Consider the following 17661-nt stretch of genomic DNA (forward strand, 5'->3'; position numbering starts at 1 on the left):
GGTTTTAGAGCTACACACACTGACAGGGACATATGAACATAAATGCTGTGAAAGCAAAAATTAAGGGGCTGTGGGACCTGTGCTGTCTGAAGAGATATAGGAGCCTCCAAGTTTCAAATGAAACAGAGTGACACAGCCCTGTAAAAAAAATGCCATCAGGGAGAGAGAGAAATACATTAGGATGTTTGTAGGTCATTGTTAATTAAAAAAGCATCTGATTATCATTAACATAAATTGTCACTGAAGGAAATGGGGCCTGCATTGCAGGAGACAAACTTGCTGAGTTAGCTTAAATTGCCCAGAGTACATGTACCATGTGATAGAACCAGTGAAGAAATTGAAAGCAAATTATAAATTTGCATGTAGGTAACTGATTCAGAAAACACTTATGCTGAATTTGAACCTTAATGTTTTGTTCAATTGCAATAAAGCACTATAGGTACAGTTTGAGCTAAAGCTGTAGGAGCAGTAAATTGGCTATAGCTGAAAACAACATCTCTCCATTTTCAAAAGCTAACATGTGAAAGCGAGCAATGCAAAAAGTCAGAAACTCCTGATATTTAAAAGTGTATCTCAAGAAAACAAAATCTTATCACCTACATTAAGTTGTATATCTCCACTTGCCAGACACTTCTGTGCCAAACACTCTGATAGTTTGATTTATTAATTCTTTCCTACAGACTATTCCACTGAGTTAGAATTTGACTTGATCATCTTCTTGCTCCACAATTCATTCTGCTTTGCTCTTGGATTGCCAGTGGCTATGCCAAGAATAGCCCAGTGACTGACAGAGCCTCCAAAGCACTTGGAAAATTGTATCTGAAACTCCACAATTTGGAGAGCTTTGGAAGTGAAATGTCTTTTGTTCTGTTTCCCTATTGTGTGGAAGAAAGACACTTGGAAGATCATCTGAGAGAAGGAAAAATACTAAATCAAGCAAGAAAAGCTGTAAATGCTACTTAGATCTTTAATTTTCTTTCTGTGATACACATAGTGTTTACAATGCTGTACAACTGGAGAAGATATATCTTGGTACAAACCTTTTGAATAATTTTGACTTTGTTTTTACTATGTCAACAGGCAGTTTAGCAGCTGGAGTTTTGGGATTACTTTACAAGGTTACCTTATTAAGTAACATTATTGAGTCCTCTGCATTTTCTTACTGTATCTCCATTTTATCTATTGTGGTTGTTGCTGTCTAACTGAGCAACTAGTAGACTACTGAGGTTTACCTTCAGGGTAAAAAGCATTGGAGGTAGACTGCAAAAAGTGTAGCTTAAAAATACCTGTCTCAAGAAATGTAATTCTGTGATTCTGCAAAATTAGTTTATACTGTCAGAAAACAAAAACAGCTACCAAGATATATATGCACAGATGTATGAGATACCCACTAAGGTAACATATTATTTGTAATATCATTTGAAGATAGTAAACCTGTGGAAACCAACATCACTCTCTTGATTTTGTTGGAGCTAAAAGGACTTACATGAACCATATATTTGCCCCATTTCCCACAAATGTATTTATCAGAGTATCATCCATCTTCTAAAGAAGTGTACTTGGATATCAGTTCCTGCGGAAAGTGCTGTATCATTAAACATTAATTAAACCATTTACATTATGATAAATTAATAGCTGATAGAGTTTATTTGAGTGATAGCTCTTATACAGATACTTCAAAATAAATCCCTTATTTCATTTATAAGTCATTGTGAAATTTTTTATCTTTAACTTTTAATTTTCTTTCCCAAAGGTCTTTCATTTTCAAGCAAATACAAATCCTACCTTCAAATGTGCATTGCTGTTTTGGACTGGTGACTGTTTCTGCATTTCGGAAACTATTTGAAAATGTCCAGACCCTTCTTCTCTATTGTATTGCTAAAAATGTCTGCTGAATTTGAAAGAAGGTTGAGTTCTCTAGAAACTCTTTCATTTTTATGATTTTTCTGCTGGCCTTTGACTATGACAACCAGTTAGGTGCTTCCTGAAAATGTTCTCTTTGCTCCACTTAGATTTTTCTGTAGCAGGTACCTTTCCTCTGCAGAAGATGACTGACATCTTCTCTTCAGCTCTTGGACCCAAAGAGGCTATGAAGAGTGAAACCCTCTGTGCCATTGTTAGTTTATCATGGTTTATTTACCTTAAAACCCTAAGTTTGGGGTCCCTGGTAGTGAGGTAGTCAGTTGTGTAAACTGAAATTGTTATCCCCAGCAAACAGACCAGAGCTAGAATTATGGCCTAAGGGTATAATGTTTTCCACAGAACATCCACTGGTGTAAGTAGAGTCCTAAAAATGCAGATCTCAAGGTGCAGATTTATTGACCAACAGTTCTATTTTGAACCCTATGGATATTAAATGCATGCTTCTCATTTTAAAAATATTGCTTCAAAGGAAAGAAAATTCTGTGTGGTTAATACTCCTTTGTCTGACCATTGTGACTTGTCTTTAAAGGAACTCGATCGTTAAACAGTTCTCTTTACTCATCTGGAAAACTCAGAGCCTTCTAACATATCCTAAAATTATAAAACTAGTCCCCTTTTAGATTTAAAGGAAGGCAGTTTTCCTTTTTCATTCCCCGATGTCTTGATCCCTGACTTAAAGAACAAACCTATTTTGGTTTTTGTGCAGATATTCAATGATACTAAAATATGGATGTACAAAAAGGGCTCAATTGTGTACAAGTTCTTTAGGGAAAATGTTTGTTGACATCAACAAGATTTTTTGCTTGAGTAAAGTCCACAGGATTTGGTCTGATAGGTGTCTTGAGGTTTTCTGCCTGAATTGTGCTGTGATAACCACTACAGTGACAGTAGTAGCAGACCAGACTTTGTTTTTTCAAAGCCTGTAAACCCAGCTCACACACAGGTACACCGGAAAACCCATTTCCTACCCTGGGCAGGCATAATTACATATGCAGAACAAAGTTTCAGTTGCCTTTAAGCATGTAAATTAGCCTCTTATGTGTATGCTTGTTAACATGTGCCTCAGAATTAGCTAACGTGCACAGAACGCAGATTTTTGCTATATTCCAGAGAAAATAATGTCTTCAAATGAAAATAAAGATGAGACATTTTGTTGACTTTGCTCTTATTCTATCTATTCTAGGAAAACTGAGGACATATTTCATTTATGAAAAGCTACTTTAACCAGCTTAACAATCAAGTTAGAGTCACCTCAAAAGTAACATATTGCCTTTGTCATTTTTCATATATTTCTATATTTTATGTACTGCACTGATATGGAGCTTTTCTTGGAGAGTTTGCTTTTGAATCACTAAATAGTTGAACAGACTGTCACTAGAAAATGCTTTGGAACTTTTATGAGCATACTTTTATTGTAAATATTAATTTACAGTGGAGTTATTTCAGTACCAGAACTTAAAAAGCAGTGCCATGAAAATCCTTAGCTAAAATAATTTTTAGTTTGTGGGATTTATCAAGTAAAATGTTCCATTGCAGATGGCAAATTTTTAGTCTGAATTAATAAACAGATAGATCTGCTGGTTTGCAGTATTATTTTAGCTTGTTTGCCTTTTCTGTGTATCCATAAAATCTTTGAGAACTTTAAGCTTTATCAGTGTCTTTTAGAAGAAAACATAATTATGGTACAAAATTCGTTTTTTCTCGTTCTGTCTGTTGGGATCCCAGTGCATTTCCACCTAATATGCAAATTAGCGTTTTCCTGCTCAACTTGTCCTCCTCCCTGAAGACAGGAATAGCATGCCACAAGACCATAAAAGTTACTGGGGTGAAATGCGTTGCTCCAGTCCTGAAGCACAGTTCTGGTCTGTGTTTGGGCTCTGCATATGCCAGCTAAGACTGTGCTGTGTGTCAAACCATTGCCTAAATTTGGCTTTAGGGAGACAAGCAGATCTGCTCCTGGGCCCGGCCCAACCCTGCAGCTTTGCCTCTCCCTCTGCCCTGCCCATCTCCGAGGTGATGGGGATGGATGAGCCCATCCACTGCCCTGTTCATAGGGCTGAGATCCAGCCCCAAGAAAACAACCCGTGCCTTTGTCTTTCTCCAATGGAAACGTCCGCTTTTCATTAGTCTTGAGCTGGTAACTGAAATTTATTAGCCTAAACTGGGCTGGAACTGATGAGATTTAAGGTGATATATAGAAGAAATGCCAAGCTGGAGAAAACTAATGAAAAATTGAAATGATAAAGTTGTATTGGAAGCTTGTTGAGGTAATTGAAAAGCCTTGTTATGTTGTATTGTGATGGGTTCAAATAAAATATAGGTGCAATTTGTCTAGATCATGCCTGCAGCATACTACCAAATAGATTCCTCTCCTCTAGAGTTAGGGATGTTTTCAATTTTTGCCTGTCAGTGGGCATTGTGAAGGGGTGAGATGCGACTAAAACTTCTCTTAATTGATATAGTTGACAACTCGGTATTTTTCCCACCACACTGCTTGCAGGAGGTCAGGGAGTGTTCTGCAAAATGCCCTGAGGCATTTCTGCAAAGACATCCAGCACACCCATTTTTGGCCCCTGGCCATCTCCCATGCTCTGTTCTCTTACCAGAGAAAACTGATTAGCTCTGGTGCGTTTCTGAAGCTCAGTGCAGCACCTTCTGCAGGCCCAAGGGTGGTCTGCTTTCTAGCAGACCACTTCTAGCACAGCCACCCTGTGGCTGAAAAATGCTTTCCATACCCTTCCTCAACACTTGTTGAGGAAGGCTCCAATTTGATTATTTCAGGTGGTCAGGAGAAGATTTTGTCTAAATGTATTTTCGGTAGTAGTGAAAACAAGTCGGATACTATTAATAATGCAGAGGCATAACCAGGTTCTCAGACAGGTATTTTAAAATTACATAAGCAACAGCATTGTAACAGTCATGGTGATCTAGGATTGTAACAGCAGCTAAGTTTGCCTGAAGAAATAACATCTTTTATGTAGCCAGTTCAAGCACCTAGGGGGGAAAAAACAAACTTTTTTTTACTCTGTGAAATGCTTGTGTTTCTGATCCATCTTTTCATTCTAATCAGTTGGTCTAATAAAAAATATTACCTGTGTCTACAAACCTTGCCTTGCAAATATATCTGACTTGAATCAATAAATAGATCTTCTTTGCACAATATATAATCATATGATAATTCAGTGTCAGAGAGTTTGTCAGTAGTGACATATAAGCTGCACACAAGATCTTTTTAAATATAACCATATTAAATGTATTTTGAAAAATACTTTCTGTTTGAAAAAAAAAGTAATGTTATTCCTCTGAATGGAACCTGTAATGTGCTTGTGCAGTGAATTTCATCTTTCTCTGTCAATGTAGTATCTTTCTCTCTTTCTCCATAATGCCCTTCATTCTCTGCTTTGTGCTAAGGATATGTATTGACTTTGCAGAATTGCTGTAGCAAGCTGTAAATGATATATTCAAAGAAAAATCCCTGCTCAGTTCCCATAGAGAGAACATGAACAGTGCTGGGCAATCAGAGCTATGCTGCATTTTGTATTGTCACATTCAGTGCAAGCAGGAAAAGCAGCCCAAGCACAGACGTCACTGACTTAAGTTCTGACAATAGAAGCCTGTTCCTTTTTCTATTCATATAGAGACATCTGAAGTGTTTTTCCTTCTTCACTTTATTTATTTTCTGTTAGCCCCTGTCATCATGCATGGCAAGAAGACAGTCCTTGATTACCTACAGTTCTCTCACTGCAAACGAGGGTACAGCTAGCAATTGCTTGTTTACCAATCAGCATTCTGCCTGTGATTTGTCCATAGTACACACTTCATATCCTGTGGTACAGGTACCACAGCAAATAATTCACTCCTTTTGCCTAACCAGTTCAGAATTGGTTTAGTAAATGCCTGGAAAAGCAGAAAATCTGCTCATCAGCATACCACCAGAAATGTTGTGGGAGAAAAATTGTTAAGAGTAGGTAGAGTTCTAATAATAGAGATGTGTGTATTTTTCCTTTCTATTGTTTTCATTTGGAAATTCCACATGCCCTGATAAAAATAAGCAAAATGAAATGGGTGCACTCAGGGAGAAGCCAGGCTGAGGCCAAAATGACATGGCAGTTCCTTGGCAGTTCTCTCTGAGCCTTTCAGCCATGCAAGTCCCCTGTTGCCCTCCATCTGAGGTGGTATTTTGAGATGTGACCAGGCCTCGGTAAACTTTCTTGCTGCTGTCTTGAAACCAAATCAGGTTTCAAACTAAATTAATAAAGTCCAGAGCTGTAAAGCTGTCTCCTACTCTTGGGATTCCCTGCCACTGCTGTGGAGTTTTAAAGACTTGTGTGAAGGAAAGCTGATGCATTTCTCAGTAGGCGAAAAAGAGAGTATTTTCCTCAGTGACTCCAGACCACAAATTACTTTTCTGAAGACACTGATGGAGGAGACCTTGCTCATGGTCTTTTTAGCAGAACTAGAAGTCCATATTCTAGTTTAATCTCTTCCTGATGAACAGCCATTGAGAAAGAAGATGCTAAATCCTACAGACCTTCCAAATAATAATAGACCTCTCCCAGAGTGCACTCATTTTCATTTTCACAAAACTATAATGATAAACTGATAATTAAGTATAAGGAGAGGTGGCAGACACAAAGACTCTATTTTAAAGAGCAGGAGATAGACCAAAACAAGGCTATACTTCCAGACAGCCACCAGATTTCAATATAGGTTTGAATACAGTTTTCTTTAATTAATATAAAAGAAAAGGTCCCTAAGAAGAAAGCTGTGTCAGATTGGCTTTCCCCACCCCACATAAGCAATGGAGCAAATAAATCACTATATAAAGTGACTGAGTAAGGCAAAACAAGAAAAGAACCAGCGAAAAGAGGGAGGGGACCCCTCTTTTCTGAGGAAGGAAAACATTAAGAAGTCTTTCTGACAGTGGTAAACTCAGATAACCCTTGAGAAGTATTAAAATTCAGGCCTTATTCCCAAAGGGAGGGGAGGCCTGAGCGACCCATCACTGGTTCCTTACAAGAAAAGGAGAATGAAGGCCAAAACAAAAGCATGTGATGGAGAATGTCTTGGAACCTGCTGGATGAGAGGTTCTGGGGTAAATCTGTATGCATGTGGCAGAACAGGTACAGCCATATACACATCTTTGTGTCCTGTGCTGAAGTCTTATTAAGTTCTCCACTGGATTTTGGGTGCATACCTGCTTTTTGAACAGGCAGTACAGCATTCAGGAGTTTCACCATTGTAGCACATAACAGTCTGGGCTTTCTTGGCTGCAAGTACAGCTGATATTCTTCCCTGTGGGCATGACAACTTGAAAGCTATTCCCATTACTGGTTTAGTAACATTTTACAGAGATGGATGTGACTTTATGACCGCACATATTCCTTTCACCATTCTTGTTATAGATGCATTGTCTTGCTATGTCACTTCTTCAGCAATGTGCAATATTGTTTTATTGCTTTGGAAACTTACTGCTTTTGGGTCATGGATTCATTTTATTGTTTGGTATATGGAATCCCTTTTAGTTAATATTCCTTTTTTTGCCTTCTCAAATAGATTCTACAGTGCCCTTAACAATTGTTGTATTTTTAAAAGCCGCAATTGATCGCACAATACAAACCAATACAGCTTAGGTCACGATTAACTACAAAAGCAAATCAATGGTTAAATAAATACCTAGTATTCTAAAGAGTCACAGAGGTGCTACAAAAATTCCATCATATCAATTTCTTCAACACCTCTTGGGGCAAATATACCACTCTAGTATTTGTAAAGAGTGAGTGTTTCTTGTTAGCCACCTCTAAAGTGACACGACACACATTCCACACCTGCAAAATCCAAACCTTCTTCTCTTGTCAGAAGAATAATGAACTGAGCTGGATAAAGTGAGGCAGGGGTATAAGAGAGAAACATAAAAGCTGTTGTATGACATGCAATAACATAAAAGTGGAAAATAGTTTTCCTGCTTTCTCCTCTCTTGCTCCTTCACCTCTGTCATTTAGGTAACTTGTAACTCATGTCTTGTTTCAGTCCTGCATGACAGAAAGCTATATGAACACATAAGCAATATCCATATATAATGCTTCATCTTCAAAGTCTTCCTTGTAGGAGAACAGTGTAAATACCTCGCAGCATACAAAATTCTCTTGTTCAAACAGTGATAGCAAAATGCTTCTTTCATCTCTCAGAAAGCCTCTAAATTTTAAAACAACTCAGCATGCTGCATTTTCTAGTATTTTTTTTACTCTGTATGGTTTTAGAATTATGTATAGTATGGTGGCAGGGAGAACTTCAAGTATTGGAGATGAAAGATTCACTTCTTTCATGTAAGGACACTTAATCACAACTGTGCTTAATAAATGCTCTAGATTCAACAATTGATTTTTATTGTTCATGCAAGTTTTAACAATTTTATTCCATTTTCTTAATTTAAAATTATAATTTTATTTCATTTTTTTGAGGAAGGAGGTGAGACACTTCTTCATCCACCTTTTTTGTATGTGCATGTTGCATATGAATGTTTGAAACCTCTAATTTTTCCTGAAAAAGCCTGGTGATTGAAATAATGCAACGCTGCGACAGGTGAGTTGATGAACACACTCTTTGCCACATTCTCTCAATTCAAGTTTCAGAGGCACAGGAAAGCACTCTTCAGATTGTATGATTCAGCTGTGTACTGGGAGGGGAGCCTGATACAGTGAAAATATAAGTTCCTCCTATTTTACTGTGTAGCACAGGTCTCAGAAAAGATAAGTCACAGGCACATTACTGAATCATGTCCCTGTGAAAGAAGACAACACGAGGCAAAATTTAAAGTGTGTAACCACATCTGCTTTAGTAAACACAATGTTTGGATAACCCATTTGGCTGTGTATGGGAAACTGAGAAGTTCATTTATTAAATGCTTGGATTTGTTCTAGTGCTTACTCTGTGTATCATAGAATTCTCTTGCGTTTCCTGTGTCATACAGGAGTGCTGTATTATGTACTGTGTAATGTACTATCCTAAGTTATAAACTTAAACAACAGACAGTACTGCATTTTATTTTCATGGTACTGTAGTACAGGCAATAATCAAAGGATATCCATTAGAGTTGCCATTCTGTTAAAGCTGTCATATGTATTTTATTCTGACTTTTTTCCCCCTACTGCAGTCCAGCTTCAGGGAAGAAAAACAGACTCACAGGCTACACTCAAACTGAAATGCAAACTTTTCAAGTGGCATCTATTTAGCCTTTAAGATTGCAATCAGACTTATTCTAAGTATACCATGTTGAAGCAGAGGAACAGGGATGTGTGCATATACTACAAGAAGTGCATTGATTCAGTTACCAGCTCAATTCTAGCAAGAGGTCATTGCTCTTGCAATCGTACTCAAAGTAGTAATGGTGTTCTGATACTTTTCCAGAGGTTATTACAAGTATTCTATTCTAGTATTAGGGAGGGATCTGTTTTGCCTTATTTTTTTCAGAAGTGTGCTGAGTCTCTGTGGCTGACAAAGGCCATTCTGGCCTCCTCCAACTGCTACATCAAAAATGTTCCATCAGTGTGAGGATGAGCTCAAAGATGAACATTAAATAGAGGAAACTGGGAAAACATTGTATGGCTTCCCAACACACCCAAGTATTCATTTACCATAGCTGTAATTCATCATTTGTTTTGGGCACTTTGCCAGCATTCAAACTTCCAGCAACTTCTCTCTGGAGATCTGACTGCCCTTTTTCTTCTGTAATGCTGAAATGACTATGTTACGATCAATATGAAAAATGCAGGGCCAGAAAACTAGCCAGTGAGACCGTAGTTCTGCAAATAATCATTAGTTCAAATCTGGAGAGAAAAAAAGTAAAAAAAAGAAAACAAAAAAAAACACCCGAAACAAATCTTGACTGTATAATCTGAATCCTCATCTCCAGATCTAATTGTTGAGGGATTGGCAGCATCCCAGGTAATCGATAAGGACATTTAGAGTCTCCTACTGCCACTCACTGACTTGGCCACAGACTGATGGGGCACAGCCCTGCTTAGTGGAGTTGCTTGAGATTTACCAATTTAACTGAGACAGGGAATGGGCTGTGTGCTGGCAGCAAAAAGGAGTTATTACTACAGGGAGCTATTAGAGAGGTAATAACCTCCTCATACCCAAGTGGAAAAGTATCCTTCTCTTTTTCATACATACAAATCATCAAAGTTGGTGCAAGTTTGCTGCCTTCCCATTCTGTGCAGAAAGATGAAGGCTAGCACAGGAATGGTGGATAAGAAATACCTGCCCTCCTGGTTGCTTCAGGTCAAGATCGAGACGAATTGGTTGGCAGAAAGGATGCCTTGTCCTGGTGCTGCCTTTGCAGTTGTTGTTCTGTGGACGGGGAGTATTTCAGCAAGCCTAGCAGCTTTTATGAACACTAAAATGATCTTTAAAGGTGGATGTAAAACTCCTTTATTTTGTTTTTCCAAAGTCTTATACAAACCCTCCAGGAAACTCTACTGTTTGCCCTCATAAAAGTAGCTCTGACATTAGCCTCAGCATGTTTATTTACTAAAATCGAGCCTTCCAAAGAAATCCAGCTTTCATCTCCGTACCCTTTTAGTTAAATAAAGGATCGCTTCGACTCTCCGGCGCGACTTTTGGTCTATCTCAGCAGCCAGTGCGGGGCGTTTTGGAATCCTCCCGAGGTGTAAGCAGCCCTGCGGGGGGACACTCGGGGGTGCTCTCCCACAGCCGGGGGCTGCTGGAGCCCGGGGGCCGCAGCTGGGGCGGGGGGGTTCCCCGGGAAGGAGGGCGGGGGGCGGCGCAGGAGGGCGCAGCTCCCCGGCACCAATCGCCTCCCGCAGGTCCCCGCGGCAGCGCTAGACCCGCCGCGATATCCGCGGGCGGCAGAGCCAGGGGCAGCGGCGGCCACTTCCCGCGGGCAGCTCTGGAGAGCGGGGCGGCCGCGGGGCTCCTTCCTCCTCCTCCGCCTCCTCCTCCTCCTCCGCCTGCGGCCGCGCGGCCCCGCGCAGCGCCCCCAGCCCGAGCTCTCTCCGCAGCCCGAGACAGGAGCGAGCGCGGCTCCCTCCGCGGCCGCGGAACGGGGGGCGCGGGATGTGAGGGGCGCACCCGGCGGAGGAGGGAAGTCCCGTCGCTAGGAAGGCAGTCGGGAGCTCCTCCACACTGCAAGGTAACCCGACCTCTCCTCCGCGGACTTTTTCTTTTGCTCTTTTCCTTTTCCCCCTCTTTCTCCCTCTCCTTCTTTCCTCTCATTTTCTTTATTTTTGTTCCCTTTATTTCTTTCTTATTTTTCCCCTTTCCTTTTTTTTTTTCTCCTTTCTCTCTTCTCCTTTACTTTTTCTTCCTTTTTTTCCCCTGAGGATTTTAGTATTCTTTTAATCTTAGTTGTTCCTCCTGTTGTTTTTTTTTTTCTTCTTCTTCTTTCCCCGACCCGCTGGCTGTCCAGCCGCAGTCAGAGGGCGAGGAGGGGGCGGTGGGGAACGAGGCGAGCCCGCAGCGGGTCGCTCTGGAGTTTGGCTGGGACAAGCTTCCCCCCGCTCCGCAGGTGCTGTGCCGCGGCGGCAGGAGCGGGCAGCGCCGGGCGGAGCGCGGCTCGGAGCGTCCCGGTGGCGCGGCTGCCCGGCGGGAGAGGGGAGCGGGTCGGAGAGACGGAGAGCGGGCAAAAAGAGCCGCCAGGGGCATGGAGAGGCTCCATCCAACTTTCCTGGGGCTGGGAGCCTCCTCCGAGATTTCGCCAGAACGAGAAAATACTATGGGAGAAGGTGTGCGTGTGTGGATGTGTGTGGATGCTGTACAGCCGGAGCTGCCAATTATTTCCCCTCCCAGCCCCTCCGCCTCTCGCCCCCTCGCCAGGGCTCCCGAGGAAGAAGCGCCCCCCTGTCCGGGGGGCTCCGGGGGGTTCCGGGGGTGTCCGGGGGCTCCGGGGCTCGGCGGGCGCCGCGGGAGCGGCGCGGAGGGGGTGCAGGGGGACAAAAATGGTAAAAGATACGGAAGGAAGAGACCCAGTGGCTGGGACATAAATCAGGCAGAATATATGGGGAGTTGATGAGAATAGGTCTTTTCACCCTTAAAAAAAAAAAAAATAGCCACTTTGGAAGAGAAAAAGGAGGCTGATTATTGGCATCCAGCTCTGAAACCCAGGCAGCTGATGCTGAAGGGAGCCAAAGGGAGCAGTTCTTCTTGGTTTAAAAACAGCAAGACAGTCTCTGCCAAAGATTGCTGTAAACACTGAATAAAGATTTCATTGTGGCTTGGTGTGACTGGAATAATTAGGCAGTTAATTGTTCATTCTGATCTTAAAGTGCAGTAATCAGTAATGCACAGTAGGAAAAATACAGGGGAAAGGAAGGAAAAATAGCAATAGGAAAATGATAGGAAAATACATCACTTTTTCCTCTTCCGCAGATGGGTTTTTTGTGTTGGTTTTTTTTTTTTTTTTTTTTTTTTTTTAATGTGGGTTGCTTTTTTTTTTCTCTCTCTGTGTGTGTGTGTGTGTGTGTGTGTGTTTGTGTGAGTGTGTGTGAGAGAGAGAGAGAGAGACTGGGAGCACATGGGTCCCAGTCTAGATAGAGAGCACCTTTGTAAAGCTGGGGTGTAATTGTACTTTTGCTGCCACTGTGTCAATATCATTTTGGGCTGGACCAAATCAAATTATGAGACTTAAAGAAATCCTATTTTATGGAATTGAAATCTGAAGATGCCTGGAGAATGAACATCTTAACTAGATTGACTAATACCAATTAATGCATTTTACTTATGTGTGCACTTTTTTGCCAACTCAGCAGGGATGAAAGCTAATGGTGCCAGCTTTTGTGCTGCTCTAAGACATTTCTCAAGCAGTCACACAAGGCTTTAATCGTAAACTGTTTAGAGTTTTTCAACACTGTGATTGTGCCCCTGTTCAGCTCAAGTTCCTTGCAGCGGTGATTCTTTCATGGTAATCTAATGAGATGATCTCTTGTTACACCGTGTTAGCTATTCCCTGTGACACAGCAGGAAGGTACAACCTGCAAGTGTTTGTACTGAAGGTGGTGATAAGTTGTTGAGCAAGATGCACTTGCAAGCAACAGAATATGACTTACTGATGTTAACTGGAAGATGGCACCCTAGGCAAAAGGTGTTTTGCTTTCCTATATAGCATGTTTTTACATATACATATACATATACATATACATATACATATACATATACATATACATATACATATACATACATACATATATATACACACATTTGTGCTAAAGAAGGATAATAGTGAATTAATCATTAGAAAGGATGGAAGGAGGTTGTGTTTAAAAAGAAAAAACAACTTCAAAAGCAGCCCACAGTCATTTAAGCAAGTTAGAAGGATTTCTAAAAGTCTAATAGTAAAGGACGCAGACTTATCATTTGTATAACTTCCTTGACCTTACAGCAGTTACATGAAAGACTCATTTGGCTTGGAGATATCTATATAGGCTCCACATCCATCATAAAGAAATAAATTATCATTCTGTAACTGGGCAAGGTCTTAAAAGAAATTCAGTTAAGTATAATTTCTGTCACTGCACATGCAAAAAACTAAGAGCTACCCATCACAAGGGGAAAAAAAAAAAAGGAGAGAGCTTTCATTCAGCTCTGAAAAGTAAAGCAGTTTGTTATATTTTGTTGGAGCTGTGTTTGCTGAAGGTTTTGACCTGCACTTTCTGAGACTTTTGTGGAAAGACAAGAGGCAAAAACATGAGGCATGTTGTCCATCTAAAAGTACAAAACTAATATAAAACACTGCAGTCTTCTCTCAGGTCATAGAGTTTAGAAGAGCAAGGACAGAATGATGGCTCCAGAATGGCAAAAAAATCTCTTAACAACTGGGCATGTAAGGGCCAATGTTGAGATCCACTTCACAAGCATTTTTATTAAGCTGTTGAATGTGCTCTGTCCTACTACAGTGATACTCAATACTCAGTCTGGGAAGAGTATTCCCGAGTTAACAGCAATCTGTGTTGAAAGAATGTCTTCAAAACATTTACCTATTGCTACAGTCTAGACAGGGATGCTACTAACTTTATTTGCACCTATGTAATCTGAGAAATCTAGGGATGCTCCACTTTCTTACAAATATCCAAAAAGTGTGCTGACAAGTGGTCACATCAGAGAATGCTCAAGTTTCTAATGTTTTGTCAAAGAGTGTTTCAAAAAATTTGTATGTTGTACTTGCACAAATACCATGTTAAAGTCTAGAACAATTTGAAGATTGATAAAAAGATATTTTTTTTTTCCTTAAGTGCAAGTGGCTCCTAATTTCTGTAATGAAATGCATTCAAAACACACTTCGGTCATCCCAGTGAGTTTGGTAAGGGGTCTTTCTTGAATTGTTATAATATGTAGCAAAATACACAGAGGATTACACACTTTTATTCAAGGAAAATATTTTCCACCAAATTGTAGCTAGAATGCTGGATACTATCTTATACCTGTCCTTAATACTAGCTTATACTGTTTGAAATTCATAGTACATCTTCATAATAAAATTGCATTGTCACAGACATAATTGTTATTCATAACAAGTAGTCTCACAAACAGATCCCATCCCTTTAAGTATCGAGTCTCAGTCAGGCCAATTATGACTAAATTACTGCGTGTTCTCTCCTGTATCAACTAATTAAAGGGTAATTAATAAAATTATAATTTCATTCCATGGCAATGTCTACATCTGGTTGTCATAGCAAAGATTGTTTGACATATGGTTAAATGGTCAGATACTACATTGTATGAATACAACATTTGCACAGAACACCTGGCAAGCCAGAGGAATTTAACCCTTAAGACATCAATTTGAAGACTCTGTGTCAATGTGTTATTACAGTGGTTTGCTTATTCTCTGCACCTAGTCTTCTTATGCCTTTAAGAAAATTTAGTGCTTCAAGTTAATTTAAGTAACTCCGTTGAGGCGGGGGAAGAGTGGGTAGACAACTTGGGATATTAGATTGGAAATGAAAGATAAAATAGTACTGATTTTTCTGTTGGAAATAAAATGGGTCGTTCTAAATTAACTTCTGAGAGGAGACACTCCATTGGTTCTCATATTACTGGGAGCTTCCCCTTTTCAGAAAATCAGGCTGAAATTAGCATGGCGACAAAATTATCTTTTTTTGTCCTTAGATACAGTTGTGTGCTAGGATTAAGACTGCGATCGTGGTCACAACAGCATGAAACAATCTGCACTGCAGCCTTCCCTCATTGTACTTGTCATATATAGATAAATAAAACTTACCTCCTCAAGGAGAGTAGCCATAAAATTCACACATGCTAAAGAAATGCAACAATCTTTTATCAAGTCAACAGATTATATGAATAAACATTTCTCCTGTAGGTAGCTGTTGTACAAAATAACATATGCACATACTCTGAAGTATCAGTGGTTGAAATTCTCAGGGAAGCCCATACATAGGATTTTATACGTATCTTAAACGAATCTATATTAAGCCTCATCATTGCCTTGAAAAATTTCAACCACTGCTTTTTCAAAGTGTTCAACAGACTGTCTGTCTGTCCTTTAAAACATAAACTCTAAGTAGTGATGTTTTAACATTAACTAAATGACAATTTCTTATCTATACTGGGTCAAGCTGAATCCCTCATAAAACTAAAAACAAGAAGCAACAGGCATAATGTTTTCTTTCTTTTTAGAACAACAACAAAAAAAAAAGTGCTTAAAAGGGAGAAAATAACTAGTGCTTTTTCCCAAATAGAGCAAAGTAAAAAGGATGTAGTAAACTGCAGGAAGACATGAAAGTCTGTCTTTTCCCATGCAAACGATCCTCAATGAACAGTTCCCCCAGTGAATAGTCAGGGTCACTCATCACCTCATATGGTCAGGTGCAGAGCATGGCCAGTGGTGCTTATAAAGCGCTGTTTGTCCGTCTCTCTGAGAGCCTGAGTCCTGCTCCTTGAGAATTTCCAAGCATACGGATCCCCCTCATTTTCATTCTACTCGTGCAACTCATTAACACCTGGAAAATCTTTTATAGCATTTAACTGCATCAGATGCACGGTCCGGCACATGTTTTCTTAATAGGGCTTTCACTGTGGTATTGTCAAAGAGTCCTTATGTCACAGCTGGGAACATGAATCTGTCATGTCAGTGCTGTACCTTGGGGTAGACAGTAATAGTGTATGAGTGTGTTTTATGGAGGAGCTGAACATTTCCATATACTGTGTTAGCAGGGAAGAATGTGAAGCTTGTTCTGCTAAATAAAGATTCAGGCTGGTGCTAGTAGAGTACTTTGTACCATTTAAACACTGCTGCCTCTAAGGCATTGCACTTAAGGAAAGGGAAGTTTGAGGCAAGCAAGACACATCCTAGTATTTTAGTGGTGTAATGCTGCTAGTTAACGATATGTCATCATTTACATTTCAGTAGGAAAAAAATTGCCAGAGGTTTCTAATTCAGCAGAAACAACCAGAAGTTGATATGAAAGCCCTTATCCTGGGAATATTTGTTTTTAAAACAAGTTTGATTTAAACATATTTGGCAATATAAGAAGAAGGGGAAGAGAAGTAAATGTTTTCTAATTCCGTATGTTTTTTGTGCCCATTAGATCACTGTAAAATCCAGCTTTAAATAGATTACTTTGTAGCTCTGTAATCAGAATGTCTTGGGTAATTAAAAAAAGGATAGAACTGTGAAAACTGACAGCAACGCATGTATAAGACCTACTTTTTTCAGAGGAATTTTTAACATAGTTACATACATTTCATCTGAAAGCTAAACACTTAAAATTCACCAGCTACAACTAGCAAGCATGTCTTGATGGCATTCCAAAAGATAGAGCCCACATTTGAAAAGTGTTTGCAGACTTGAGAAACCGTAACTGTTGTGAAGGAGTTGACTCAGGTCCTCATTTACAGAATGAATGGATGAAAGGAGCATTTCATGCAGTCACAGGCAGTTCCAATTTTTAAACTCCTTTTTTTGCTTTGAAAAGCATAAGTATAATTCATATGCTAAGAAATAAATTCAAGGTACACTACTAAATGCATTCTGTATGTTAAAAGTGTTTGACTGTGATGATTTTTGTAATGGGTCTTCAAAAACCTGAGCATTCAGGGATTGATACCCCAAACCACAACCAGTCCAAGCTTAAGCTGGAACCAGGGAAACACAGAGTTATTTGGGTGATAGGGCTGCCTTCTGAATTTCTCTCTTTGTTTTCACCTTTTTGCCATCTGTGTCATCTTCTGTTTTTCCTAGCATTGGGATGCTCTTATGTGCCCATGCCATTAGTTGATGTCCTCACCAAAGAGGGAAGGAATACTGCTGGCTAGGGCTGCCATGGGGCCCCTGGAGAAAGCATGTGGATTTGTTTCTCAGTAAGGCCTTTTTGTAAATTATTTTAATTTTTTCAGAAGGACTGATGCCCTCCCTGCTTCTGTGCAGATGCCCAATGGAACAAGCACTCTCTGAAAGGTGTAGGGTTAGCCCTGTTGGGCTTTGCAGCACCTGACAGCACAGCCCAAGAGGTGCTAAGAGTTTTCAGAAAGGGAGCGCACCAGGGCTGAGTTATTCTACATGATTCCTTTTAGCAAATCAAAGGTAAAAAATGAGTCTGTGTAATTGGAGTGTGTTGACCCTGGCTGGATCCCAGTGCCCACCAAAGCCACTCTATCCCTTCCCTCAGCTGAACTGGAGAGATAAAATACAAAGAGAATACAGGTCAAGCTGAGGACAGGGGATTACTCACCAATTACTGTTACCAGCAAAACAGACTCAAC

General features: G+C 40.1%; 1 protein-coding gene across 1 annotated transcript in view; it reads left to right on the forward strand.

Moving 5' to 3' along the window:
* Positions 1–10926: 10926 nt before the first annotated feature.
* CDH20 (cadherin 20) overlaps positions 10927–17661 on the forward strand; it is a 119907-nt gene continuing 113172 nt past the window's right edge. Inside the window, exon 1 of the mRNA XM_002199225.6 lies at positions 10927–11077. The gene's annotated coding sequence lies outside the window, so the exon portion shown is untranslated. The remainder of the gene's footprint in view (positions 11078–17661) is intronic.

The sequence above is a fragment of the Taeniopygia guttata genome, chromosome 2, assembly GCF_048771995.1.
Source record: "Taeniopygia guttata chromosome 2, bTaeGut7.mat, whole genome shotgun sequence".
NCBI lineage: Eukaryota > Metazoa > Chordata > Aves > Passeriformes > Estrildidae > Taeniopygia > Taeniopygia guttata.